Raw genomic sequence first — 13,064 nt, 5'->3', positions numbered from 1 at the left:
GTCTAATAAAGCCACACGCTGTGATCCCTACTAGGTGCCAGGCTCTGTGCTAAGCGCTGGTAAAGAAGTGAAGAAAAGGGGTGCACGTTGATTTCATCCTGGACAGGCCCTCCCTGTAACTCAGGGGCCTTCCCTATTGGACATCAAGCACGCTGTTTGAGTGAATTGTCTGCTGAATGAATGAATGAGCGAACGCATGAGTGCATGAATGAATGAACGAGATGCCGGTTCACGGATGAGAAACGGCCCCAGGGCTGCCTAGTTAGGAGCCCGAAATCTCAGGACTCCATCCCGAGCCCTCTCCGAGGAGCGCCTGCCCCTGACGGCGGGAATTGTGACGCCCACTTTCCAGGTGGGGGGCCCGAGCCCCCAGGGCCGGCAGCCGCGGCGCGGTCAGCCGAGTGGGCGGGATGCAGGCCGGGGCGGCGCGCGCTGGAACCTGAGCCGGGGGAGGAGGGACCGCGGCGGGCGGGCGGGCGCCGGCGGCCCGCGGAGGCAGGAAGCGCCGCGCTCCGCCGCCGAGCCCCGCCGAGCCCCGCTGTGCCGGAGGTGAGTGGGGCCTGGGCCCTCGGGGCGCACACCCCGGGAGGGGCGGCCGAGCTGAGGTCCCCGCGCGCCCCTGGGGCCGGCTCCGAGGCTCCCAGGTGCCCGGCCTGGGCGCGGGGACGCGGGGCCCTGGGGTCCCCCCAGTGCCCTTGGGCCGGGTACCACCTCTATGGGCTAAAGTTTTATCAGCTGTGAAATGGGCGCCAGCGAGGGCCTGGGGTTGCGAGTCTGGGACAGGGGGTTCCCGGAACGGAGACCCAAGCCCCGGAACCAAACGCAGGAGGCCCTGCAGCCCATTTTGGAGGCATCTTCACTTTGGGGGTGCTTGGAGGGCATAAAGTTTGCTCTCCACCTCTTAGCATAGCAAGCAAGGAATGACGAGGCTGATACTTCCGAAGGCCACTTCTCAAGGCACAGCCCCAGGGAGGGCTCTCCCGCAAGGAGGCAGGGAAATCTTTAACCTCCGGCTTTGCCCAGGAGCCTCTGGGAGGCCCCTGAGGACAGGGAGAGACGGCCCGCTTGGCCCACGCGCCCTGCTCCCTGGAGATACCAACCACAGACTCGCTGATGGAGCCTGGCCCGGCCCCGAGTGGTCCCTCCCTCTGCCCTCCCATTTTGCAGATGAGGAAACTGAGGCTCAGGTCAGGCCAGAATGTAGCCAAGTGGAATTCAAACCCAGAGTGATCGGACTCCAAAGCCCTCCCCACCTGCTGCCTGGGTGGGGGGTGCCTTGGAAGTTACTGGGAAAGGGGGGCCTATGGCTGCTCTGGGTCAACCTCTAAAACAAGGGCTTCTGCTGAGGGTGGGGACATGGGTGTGACGTTGGTGTGAGCTTTGTTCTGGGACACTAAGAACCACTTGAGGATTTAGGCATTATCTCAGTGCCTCCAGAGGAAGGTGACCAGGTGGCCTCTTCTGAGATGCCAGATGAAAGAGTCAGGCCCAGGTTACCTGTGAGGTTAAAAGTGCGAGACTTGTGTGGGCCTCTGAACCTTCACTCTGCCACCCCGCTACTGTGTGGACTTGGGCTAGTCCCTTAGCCATGTGGGGCAGCTCATCTGTAAAATGAGGCTAGGCTGAGGGTGACCCCAGGGCTGTCATGAGGACAGAAGGCTTGTGATTGTTGCCCCAAACGGTCTCCTTGATGGAAAGGGTGAGAAAGTCATTGGCCATGCCATTTCCGTATTTCTCTGGTTCATTCTGTTTGAATAAAGAGGGGAACCACAGAGGCTGGGGACCCCTCTTTCCCACCTGTACTGGTAAATCAGAGGGTGGGGGGGCTCCCAAAACAAGTGGCAAAAGGCGCTCATGGCTGGTCAGGTTCACGTTTGTAAAACCAGGATGGGGTCATTTGAGATGAAGGGTCCCAAGGCTGGGGACTGGGAGGGTGTGAGGGTGCCAGCCTTTGTGAAGGTGTTTTGGGCTCCCCAAGTGAAATCCAGACCAGACCCCTTCTCTCCTGCCTCATCTAGTGTGAGCTGGGCCTCCACCGTTTCCTCCTTTGCCCAGCAAACCCTCCTGGAAACCCCACCTGTGCCAGCCCTGGACTGGGTGCCGAGTCCTGGCAGCCTGGATGTAGCCCGAGGGACATGAACTGGGTGGTCCAAGAGAGATGGCAAGATGGAGGAAGGGCTGTCCCGTCCCAGCTGCCTCCCCAGCGCTGGGCTGGGATCGCCCCTTGTGCCAGCTGCGGCCTCCAGGCGGGCAGCACCTGCTCCTGAGCTGTGGGCACCCAGTAAGGTGAGCGAATACAGGAGATGCTTGGAAATGTACCCTGTTGAAGGAAAGGGGGCCAGGAGAGAATGCCGTGGGGCAGGAGAACAGACTGGGAAGTGATCAGTGAGGGCTTGATCAAGGTGGCATTTGAGCCGCACCTTGAGAACTAAATGCAGACATAGGGGAACAGGCACTCAGGTGAGGAAGACCTGACGCCTGCCTGTTACCAGGTGGCTAAACTAGGGTTTGGAGAGCTGAGAATTTGTTCTGTGTGGAGTGTGTGATGTGAACAGGAAGGACAAGGGATCAGACCGGCAGGGGCCCGGTCAGACCCACAAGCCCTGAAAGTCCAGGCAGGGAGGCAAATGCCGGATGTGTGGTCTGGAAAAGCCCCTCTGGCCTCAGAGTAAAGGGCAAGCTGACAGGCCAGTCCCCAGACTGGGAAAGTCATCTGGGCGAGAGAAGTGAGGCCCTGGGTGGGGTCTGGAGAGAGGCCGCTGGAGAGATGTAGGAGGGAGAGAAACGCACAGGCCTTGGTCTCACAGTGCCCGGCACATGGCAGGTGCTCAGGAAACTCTGGCATGGTTGACTGACTGAACGCATCATTTTGAGAAGGCTAGGGTCCTTTCAGCTCCTTTGTCTATTCCTGCGGGCAGGCAGGCGGCCACATGGAGTGGTCACAAGCCCCCGACCTGAAGCCTGCCTCAGTTCCCCCATGTGGCTCTGGGAAAGGCGCTCCAGGCCCCTCCCCAAATCATAGGGCCTCAGAGAACAGCCTCTCTTCTTGTCACACTCAGGATCTGGGGAGCCGAGAGAACATTTCATGCCAGCAGGCCCTCTGGAATGCTCCGCATCACCAATTTGGAGTGGAATTCACCTGTTAAAGATTAATTCAGATCTCTTGAGATACTGTGGTCCTGGGCCCTGCCGCTGCCACTGTGAACACTGAGTACAAGGTTCTGCCTGGCTGTAACCAAGTCTGGCCTGCATAAGTAGTCATTACGGTGGTAGCAAGCATTTATTGGGCACTTACTATGTGTCATGCAACGAGCCAAATATTCTTAAGTAGATTTGGATCCAAATCTATTATTGTACCCATTTTGAGAGGGAGAAACTGAGGTTTACGTAGTGAAGTTGCTTGCCCAGGGTCTCCTAGCTGGGAAGGGGCAGAGCTGGGGTGTGAACTCCATTTATCTGATTGCAGAATCCATGCCCTTAACTTTCAAGGTGGCCTGTCCCTGGTTTTCTCATCTGGTCCCACAGTCATGGGGAAGGTACTCTGCAGTAAAGCAGTAAGAACCTGAATCGCTCAGACAGGGCCTGGGCTTAAATCCTAGGCCCATTCCTTCACCAGGGGAGCCAGGCAAGGCACCCAGCTTCTCTGAACCTCAGTTTCCTCTTCTTTGAAATGTAGCTCCCAGTTCCCATTTTGCAAGGATAGTCCAAGGCACACAGAAGGACCATCTTCTTCCCCTTCCTGTCCCCTGGCCTGTTCCCAGGCGTGTTTTCCCCCAGCTCATCTCTAGGGCACCCTCTGAGGGCCCTTCCGTGCCAGGCAGGTGGGTGGAAGGTAGTGGGGGCAAAGCTAGACTTGCATTTGGACAAAAGATGGTACCTCTTCACTCATGAAATACTTATGGACATTGACTGTGTGCCAGGAAACATCATTGTTTCCTACTTTCCTGATTTAATGTTTAAAAACAAGGGCCCGAGCCTGGCTATCTGGTTCAAATCCTGGCTCCCATTAAGTGCCCTCACTCCTTGGGCCTTGGTTTTCTCATCTGTAACCTGGGGATGAGGACAGTGCCTACTTTGTGGGGTCACTGTGGACAGTCTCTGGTACAACACTGTTTAGGTCATAAGCAACGTCTATCGCCTGATGTTCACCTTGATGTCACAGCCTTGCCGCCACCGGAGGTAGGCAGGGACCAGAAGGCTGAACCCCATTTTACAGCTAAGGAAACTGAGGCTCATAAAGAGCATCACTTTACCCAGAGTTCATGGCAGAGCTGGACCTGGAAGAAGCCAGATCTCCGGTCCCCTTGGGTCCCTGTTAAGCCCAGTGGCTGGCTCAGCTTCCTTCCTGGAAAGTCTCTTTGGACTCACCCTTCCCTTTTGGAGGCTGACCCATCTTGCTTCATTTCCCCCCTCTGCAACTCACTGCTGTGTGCTACTCAGGACATGGCTTAACCTCTGTTCCTGGGCCTGCCACCTAGGATTTGCTGGAGGTCAGCCCTCTGCCTTAGATTCGGTTTTTCCGGCCGCTGCTCCCCCTCGGTCCCGTGAGCTGACGCCATGGTGAGCAGGAATGAGGAAGTGAGGCAAAACCCTCACTTTTACTGCGACTCCACTTCCTTCTCTCCTTTGAGCCCCTTCCTGATCGTCGGGTTCTCCTTTTTGTCCCAGCCCCGGCCCCTGTTGGCTGTGTGACACCAAGCACATCACTCCACCTCTCTGAGCATCTTTCCTGATAGGTGAGGGAGGGTCATGGACACCACATCAGGGGCCTAGGAAGCCCTCCATGAACGCTTGCTGGTCTGCACCAGATGAGGTCAGAGGGCGGGGAAGGCCACAGGAGGAGGTGGAGGCACAGGGGGTGGGGGGTGCAAACAGGCAGGGTATTGACCCAAAGGGAACACTCTTATTTTGCTTTGGGTGGTGAGTAACATCTACCCCTCCTGCCGCCCTCCCTGCCTGCCCCCTGCACAAAGGGCTTCTCAGTCTCACTGGGCGCCTGTTTTTCCCAGAGGGTGGAGTGGCCTGGGTTCCACCCAGAGGACCAGGAGGGCTGGCCATCTTCTGGGACAGCTCCTCGTGTGTGTGCATGGTGGGGCCCCCTTCCAGTGCAGGCCCTGGATGGACCCCACAGGCTCAGGGAGACCCCAGCGGGCAAGGGCCAACCGACTTCAGGCGGAGACCCGTCGGCCTGGTTGGCTCTCATTTCCCTGTGGCTCAGGGATTCCTGCAGGCGGAGCGAAGGAAGGAAGGAAGGAACTACAGATGGGTCCACAGGCAGGGCCATGGGCAGAGCGCACCTGCTTGGATGCGGGCTAGCTCTGACACTGGGTGGCCTTGGGCAAGTGTCCTGGCCTCTCTGAGCCTGTTTCCTCATCTGTGAAGTGGGGAAAACAACGACACCTACCTCAGATGAGAGGCAAATGTGAGAGCGCTCAGCACATGGTAGGCATTGGATAAACAGCCCCCCACCTCCGTTTTCCTGAACTTTAGTTTATTTATCTGAATGGAGACAGTAACAGCTGAACAGAGAGAAGGTGCTGTGTGAAATGTACCAGTGAGGGCTGGCACTGCCGATGGTGGGGTTCCAGGCACCAGCCTCGGCCTTAAGGAAGCAGTTAACCAGCGGCAGCAGCCTGTCATTGCCGAAGGCTGGTGCTGAGGCGGACCGGGGCCGACAGGGGATCTAAACTGGTTTCCTGATGCCTTGGGCTGCCTTCCCTGGCTCCTGCCCGACCCATTTATTCCACGGACGTCTGCTCTCTTCTCTGACTTGCTAAGCCAGGGCTTCTGCAAGTGAGGCTGAAGGGGAGGGGTGTAGGTTTGGGGGAGCGGGTATCCTGTCCTCCTGGCGCCTCAGTCTCCTGGCTGGGAAATGGGGCAGTGCCTGTCCTGACAGCCTCCCAGAGAAGGCAAGAGATGGAATGAGGAGGGGAAACCCTCTTGGGAAGTGAGATGTCCCAGCAGAGTCACAACACGCCCTGGCCTTGGAGCTGGGAAGTCCCGGTCCCTGCGCCCCCTCCACTCTGCCCTCTCTAGGCCTCATCTCCCCAGATGTAAATGGGGGGAATGCTAGCAGCAAGAAAGCAGCAGCTGCCATTTGTTGAGCACTAGTATGCACCAGGCACTGTTCTAGACTCCAGTCAACATATTCAGTCCTCACAGCAGCCCTTTGGTCTAGGAGCTATCATCTTATTTTTAAATTTAAAGCATGAATGTACAGTGCAACAAGCAATTAAAAAAGCAGATGTGGGTTCACCCTTCCCAGGGGGCAGTAATGATTTCCCTCATTTTACAGAAGGGCAAACTGAGGCCCAAGAGGAAAAGCAACTTGCTCAAAGCTGCCCAGCCAGCCTGGCAGGCAGGGAACAGAACATAGCTCAGGGGGGTCCTGCGGCTACAACATCCTCTCCGGTCTCTGTGGCTGTGATTGTCTTCCAGGAGAGGGGTTGGGCCAGGGAGAAGGAGGTCCTAAGGTTTTGAGGCCCCCTTTCTCCTGGGCTGGAGCGCCGTGCTTGCAGCAGGGCTGAGTCCAAGGGGGTGAGCTCCTGGGGCTGGGAGGTGAGGAAAAGGGAGAGGGGACAGACCTCCTGGGACAGGGACATTGTGTCCTTGAGTCTCCGCTGGACCCCGTGTGTGCCGGACACTGTGCCCGACCGTTCCCGCATGTTCAGTCCTCCTGCTGTTTCCACGTGGCTCTGGGGAAACAGGCTCAGGGAGAAGCCGCCTGCCCAGGGTCACCAAGCCAGGAGGGCTTATTGAGATGTAGTTCACATGCCATACGCGTCACTCTCCAAGTCTGCAGTTCAGTGGGGTTCAGTGCATTCAGAGTCATGCAGACATCACCTGTGTGCAGTTCAGAACATTTTCATCCGCCCAGAAAAGGAACCCCGTACCCATTAGCAGTCGCCCCCCCACCCTTTGCTGAGCCCCTGGCAACCGCTAGTCTACCTCCTGTCACTAGGAATTCGCCTATTCTGGACATTCCGTGTAAACGGGTCCCTATAACATGTAACCTTTCATGTTGCACGGCACTTGCTCTTACCCCTGAGCCACACCGGGGCCCTTGGAAGTGGACGGGTGGCCGTGAAAGCTTGGAGGGGTGGCTGTGTGCCCTGTCAGAGTCCCTTGAGCCACGGACTTGCAGAATGACTGAGTGACTGTGGCCACACAGGCTTTACTCTCTGTGGGGCCCGGTGAGTCACCCAGCCTGCCCCACCTGGGTGGTGTGAGCATGAGGGGGGCACCCTCCCTGGGTGGGGGGACTTGTCAGCACACTGGGGCTCTGTCTGCCCTGGACAGGCAGTCCCTGTGCAGCAAACAGGAAGCGGGCTAGGCCGAGACCTGTTAGGTAAATACAGGCTGGCTGGGGAAGGTGCCCACATGGCATGGTCACCAGGGCCCGGGGAGCCTCAGCAGCCTGGCAGGAGGCAGGCTTCTCCTGGCCAAGGGGCTGAGCTCCCAGTGGCTCCTCTGAGGTGGCTGCTGGAGTCCCAGGCCCTGGGCCCTGCCACTCCACCCTTCCTGGTAGTCATTCCTTCCTCGGTCCACGGTCTGTTTATTCATCCCTCTTTTAATGGTCGTGGATCCTGATGATGTGGGCAGCAGCCGTCCCCTCCGGAGGGCATGCACTCTGCCAGGCACTGTGCCGCGGTGCTTTACACACAATCTCCTTTCAACCTCAGAACAATCCTCTGGGGTAGGTTCCCCGATCATCACCATTTACAGGTGGGGAAACTGAGGCACAGGTAGGCCAGGTGACTTGCCCAGGGTCACACAGCTGGTGAGTTGGTGGCTGTGGTCCCCACCACTCCTCCACCCCCACCTTCCATCCTTCCCCTCTCGAGTCCCTGGATCCTTGTAAAGAATCCACTGCAGGCACGGGTTCTGGGGCCCCATGGGCTTTCCCCTCGCAGGAGCTGGGCAGTGCTGTGTGTGTGACTCCGCACCTCTGAGCCTCCATCTCCTCCCAGGGAAGGTAGGGGTCAGGCAGGGCTGGAGTGTCCTCTCGGGCCCAAGCAGAGCTCGGGATCCCTGTGCTCCGAGGCCCTTCCTCGCCCACGCCTCCCCTCCAAGACTGATCTGGAATGACAGGCGCTCACAGTTATGTTTCTTCCGGGTTACTGCAGAAAGTGGGGGCCCCATAGATTGGGCATGGGGCCCCAGGATGGGGGGAGGAGGCAGTGTACTGGGTCTGTCCCCAAATCTCCCCCAGGTGTGCCTGCCTCCTCCCCACCTCCCCACTCACCCACCCCCTTAGCGTCTTTTCTTCCTGCCTTTCTTCTACCAGTGCCTCAGGCCACACCTTTCCTCAGTCCCCTGCATTTCCTTGTTGCATCCCGCCCCTTTATCCCATTCCAGTTGTCAAGCCCCAGTCCAAATACCCAGCCTCCCTGTAGCCCCTCTCTGTCCGCAACAAGACCACGGCTGCCTCCCCGTGCCTACCATGGAGGAAGAGCATCCCAGGCAGAGGGAACAGCATCTGCCTTCCCTCAGAGCCTCTTACATGAGGTTCCACTCTTTTATGCTTCCCCTGGGTGCCCTGCAAACAGGTGGCACTCAGTGAGTGTTTTTTGGAGTGAAGCGATCCCAGGATGGGGGGAATGGGGAGCCACCAGCTCCGTGGAAGTCTCCCATCTGGGGTGAGTAGTCCTGCAAGCCCAAACTTGCCCCCAGATTTAAGCAGCTTTCCTCGGTCATGTAATCAGGAGGATGGGATTTGACAAATATGTGCCAGGGTTTTCATGAGGTCAAGCAAAGCCGTGGGGTAAAGGTGAGGATGGGCCCCTCCTTCCACCCTCTGCGGGGGGGCATGAGGACGGAGAGAAGGCCTCCAGCCCCTTTGAATTAGGACTCCCGGGGGAGCAGGTGCCTGCCCAGCACTTAGTCGTACTGTTTATTGAAGGCTTACTCTGTGCAGGTGCTTGAGTCAACTTACATAACTGTTACAACGACGCAATTAAGGTCCCCAGGAGCAGGTGAGGAAAGCAAGCAGGGCTAAGTAACTTGCATAAGCTCCCCCAGCTAATGAGCGGTGGGTCTAGCTGCTGACCCGATCTGTCTGACGTCAAAATGCACACTCTGTCCGTGCCCCTCTCTCCCTCCAGGTGCCCCTCCTCCGGGGAGAGAGGGGTTTTGGCTGCCCGACTGCGTCCCCAGGGGCCAATGGAGCAGACGCAGGACTTTGAACAGTGTTCCTGGCAAGCCTGGAGCCTCTTTCAGGGCGGAGAGGAAGCCTGGGGGTTCCCGGCTTGAGCCCCATCTCCGCGCCCTGCTCAGGACCTTTCACCCCTGAATCAGCCACTCCTGAGCCCTTCTGGTCTACACAGCTCTCACCACCACCAGACACCACCCTGCCTCTTTGTCTAGCTGTTCATTTACTCAGTTTCCCCACCAGAAGGGCAGCCGCAGGTGGGCAGGATTTTTCTGTTTTGTTCATATCTGGCACGTAGTAGGTGCTCAATAAATACTCATTGAGTACGTGTATAGATGAGTGGTTTCCAATCCTGCTCCTCGGGCCCTGAGACTCAGATTCCCCTCCTTGTCCATCCTGTCACAGCTACTGTGTGTGGACTACAGTCTGGTATACGTATTTTTAAAAAAGGGTTAGGATGCTTAAAATAAAAACGTTTGAAATCCACCGTCTTAAATGAACGCGGTGGTGGTACAGTGTGGGGAGGTTCACACTCAGGCGTAAGCTCCCTTGGGTGAGTCCCAGTGCCCTGGTGTCAGCTGGGTGCCACCTACTACGAGGGCACTCCTGGTGGAGGGGAGCCCCCGTGGGTCAAAGAGGCACACGCACACACGGGGAAAGACACAGATAAGCTCCCATGGCATCAACCCGCAGAGGAGACGCGTGAGGACTCTGGGCCTCTCTCCCCGCCTGCAGCCCGCCTTCCCCCTTGCCTGGCTTGGGTTTGGACTGTGTAATAACAGCCTACAGGGCAAATGAGAACAGGGAGTGAACTCTTTGCCCGACCGCAGATGACTGGGCAGTGTTTGGGGAGGAACTGCCCCAGGGCAGGCCCTGTGTGTGTGTGTTTTCATGTGTGCATGTGTGTACATGCTTGGATGGTGTAGTGTGAGAGGGCTTGGATGGTGTAGTGTGAGAGGAGTCCAGGCCTGGGGGTCCATGGCCGTTCGCTCCCTGGGTGTGTGTGTGTGTTTACACTTGTGCACGTGTACATGCACACAGTGTGCACACGGGCTTGGATGGGGTAGTGTGAGAGGCGTCCGGGCTTGGAGGTCCATGGCCGGACGCTCCCTGGGTGGCCTCTGTGCGCCGCAGTTTCCTCAGTTGTAAAGCGGGACCAGTGGCCCAGCTTGGCTCGCCAGGCTCTGGGCGTTCACCGAGGGAGAGGCTGGGAAGGACGTAGTGAGTTGCAGCCTGGGCCTAGACGGCCTGGCTGTAGTGCTGCCCGCGTGTGCGTGGGGAGGCGGTGAGGACAGGTGAATGGGCACCGGGTCATCGCAGTGCTGATGCCCACGAAGCATTTACCAAGTGCCTACGAGGTGCCCAAGGGCCCCTGATCTGCCTCATGTCACAGAGGCCCTGCAGGACTGAAACTGTGCTGCAACCCTCATTTTGCAAGTAGGGAAACTGAGGCTCAGAGAGATTAGCATGGGCTGGTAGTAATAATCCTCACCTCCCAGGGCTGTTGTGCAGCTTGAACAAGACCCTGGAAGGGTTCAGGGAGGGCCCCAGGCCGTGTCTAGCCAACTGCCCAGATTTAAATCCTGACTCAGTCGCTGACATGCTGTGTGACCTCAGGCAAGTCACTTAACCTCTCGGAGCCTCAGTTTCTTCATCTGTAAAATGGGAGTTATGGCAATACCGATTTCCTGGGCAGGGTTTCACCATGTCAGCACTGTTGGCATTTGGGGCTGGACCGTTCCTTGCAGCGGGGGCTGCCCTGCACACTGCAAGGTGTTCAGCAGCCTTCCTGGCCTTGACCCACTAGATGCCAGGAGCGCTCTCTCTTCTGCACAGTGTGAGAACCAAAATGTCTCCAGCTGTGGCCAAGTGGCCCTGGGAGCAGACGGCCCCTGGCTGAGCCCCAGTCTGGGCTGCAGTGGGGATCGGCTGAGAGCACACGTGCAGAACACTCAGGCTGGCGCTTGGCACAGAGTGCGCAACCTTGCCACCATGTCGATGGGGGTTACTTTCATAATTAGTATTTCATCACCATTCAAATGTCAGTAATGATCACTGTGTGCCTTGCCCAAAGCTGTGAGCAGCGAGTGAATGGCTGAGAGAGGCTGGCTAACCTCAGACCTCCTGCTCTGGAGACCCCCAAATCCCAGATGCTGTCTGGATTGGGGTTCCTTCGGGGAGGGGTTTGCAGGCATGGTAGAGGGCGGGGGGGCCGGGGGGGGCCCTCCCCTCCCAACTGCCTCGTCCAGCCTTTGGAGCTTCCTGAGGCAGGGGTGTCCATTGGGCCCTGGCCCAGGGGGTGAGGGAGACCTTGGGAAGGGGTGTGAAGATCAGGGGGGCGTTGACAGCAGAGGCACATGTTCAAATGCCTCCTCTCCCCAACCCTGGGTCCCCAGTGTGCTCCGGGAAGCCTAACCTTCCCACTCACTGCCTGCATCCCGGTGGAAAACCCTCCCTGCCTCCACGTGCCCTCATCCCTGCAGAACAAAGCCCACAGTCATGTGGCATCCTTGGGGGTGGAGGGCCCAGGTCCTCTCTCCCCACTGGCAGGTGGACAGGGACTAAAGTCTCCTGAGGTCCTACTGGGTGTCAGCACTGAGTGAGTGCTGCAAATTCCTGAGGTCACTGAGGTCTCAAGAACTCTGGGAGGAGGCGGAGTCACCCCGGTCTTACAGGTGGAGAAACAAAGACCCAGAGAGAGGAAGTGATTTGCCCAAGATCACACAGCTGCTACTTACTGGGCCAAGACAGCAACCATGTATATCTGACTTCAGAATCTGTGCTCCTAACCCCTCCTCCTTTGATTGTAATCATTGACAGCTCCCAATTTAATTCCAGCATTGGCACTGGACGTGCCTGACCCCATTTAACTCTTCCAGAAAACCTATGATAAAAGCTGCTGCAATTGTGCCCATTTTACAGCAAGGAAACTGAGGCTGGGTAGCTAGCTAAAGTGACTTCCCCACGGTCACACTGCATGTAAATAGCAGAACTGGGGTTTGAACCCAGGCCTGAATGACTGTAAAGTCCAGGCTTTCTCTTCCCACTGGGGCCCAGAGTGGGGCTGGTCCCCAGCAGGAGCTCTGACCCTGTGCCCTGCTGAGCCCACCAAGAGAGGCCTCTTACAGGACCTCCACCTCTCTGGCCCTAGCCTTCCTCCTGGCAGCCACAAAACAAACAAAGTGGGAAGTCTCTGTTTGTTTCTCTGCTCATGTGCCAGGCAGGGAGGGAGAGACAGAAAAGCAGGCTTCTCAGGCATCTCCCTGCAGCTTGGGTGGAACGGTAGGAGTTCCAGGAAACTTGCCTTCTCCCCCCAGCAGTGTGCTACAGAGGGCAGGGGGGCTACCAGCATTGGCCTGTGCTCCTGGGTAGACATTGATCCTGCAGCCAGAGAGGCCTGGGCTCAAATCCTCTGAGCTCTGTGACTGCTTTAAGAAAAACTCCAGTTTCTTCATCTGAGAAGTGGGAACAAGTAACACCTTCATCATGAGGTCGTTTGTCCATGTGGTGCCCTTCTGGGTGCTGGGGATGCAAGTGTGAATGAGACAGCTGCATCCGGCCTCCTGGAGCCCACAGCCCAGGAATTAAGTACTCCCGTGGACAAATGGTCAGGAGGGCTTCCTGGAAGAAGGGACCATTGAGCTGAGAATGCAGGTGGGTGGTCAGCCAGGCCAAGGGGGAGGGAAGGGACTAGCACTTGACACTGGGGAGCAGAGTCTTGGCACTACAGGGGGTCAGAGCAAGTCTTGGAACCTTGTTTTCCTTCCTGTAAAATGGCGTCCATCATGGTGCTAGATGAGGAAAATGGGGACTCCTGGCTCCATGTGGGTTCACACATATTTTCTGAGCATGTACTATGCCCAAAGTGTGCACTTAATGGTTCCGTTCAGTAGGTGCTCTCTGTGCATCAGGC

General features: G+C 57.5%; 1 protein-coding gene across 3 annotated transcripts in view; it reads left to right on the top strand.

Annotated features, from left to right (window-relative positions):
* Positions 1-449: 449 nt before the first annotated feature.
* Positions 450-13,064, top strand: part of TRPV4 (transient receptor potential cation channel subfamily V member 4) — a 35,901-nt gene continuing 23,286 nt past the window's right edge. The window contains exons 1-2 of one of the 3 annotated variants that reach the window (XM_073223779.1): positions 450-549; positions 9,105-9,408. The gene's annotated coding sequence lies outside the window, so the exon portion shown is untranslated. Of the gene's footprint in view, positions 550-1,918; positions 2,287-8,618; positions 8,640-9,104; positions 9,409-13,064 lie in introns of those variants that run through there. The other 2 variants (XM_073223780.1, XM_073223781.1) reach the window with 2 other exon arrangements.

The sequence above is a fragment of the Manis javanica genome, chromosome 15, assembly GCF_040802235.1.
Source record: "Manis javanica isolate MJ-LG chromosome 15, MJ_LKY, whole genome shotgun sequence".
Lineage (NCBI taxonomy): Eukaryota > Metazoa > Chordata > Mammalia > Pholidota > Manidae > Manis > Manis javanica.
The sequence above is the reverse complement of the archived record's forward strand: the minus strand, read 5'-3'. Positions and strand labels throughout refer to the sequence as shown.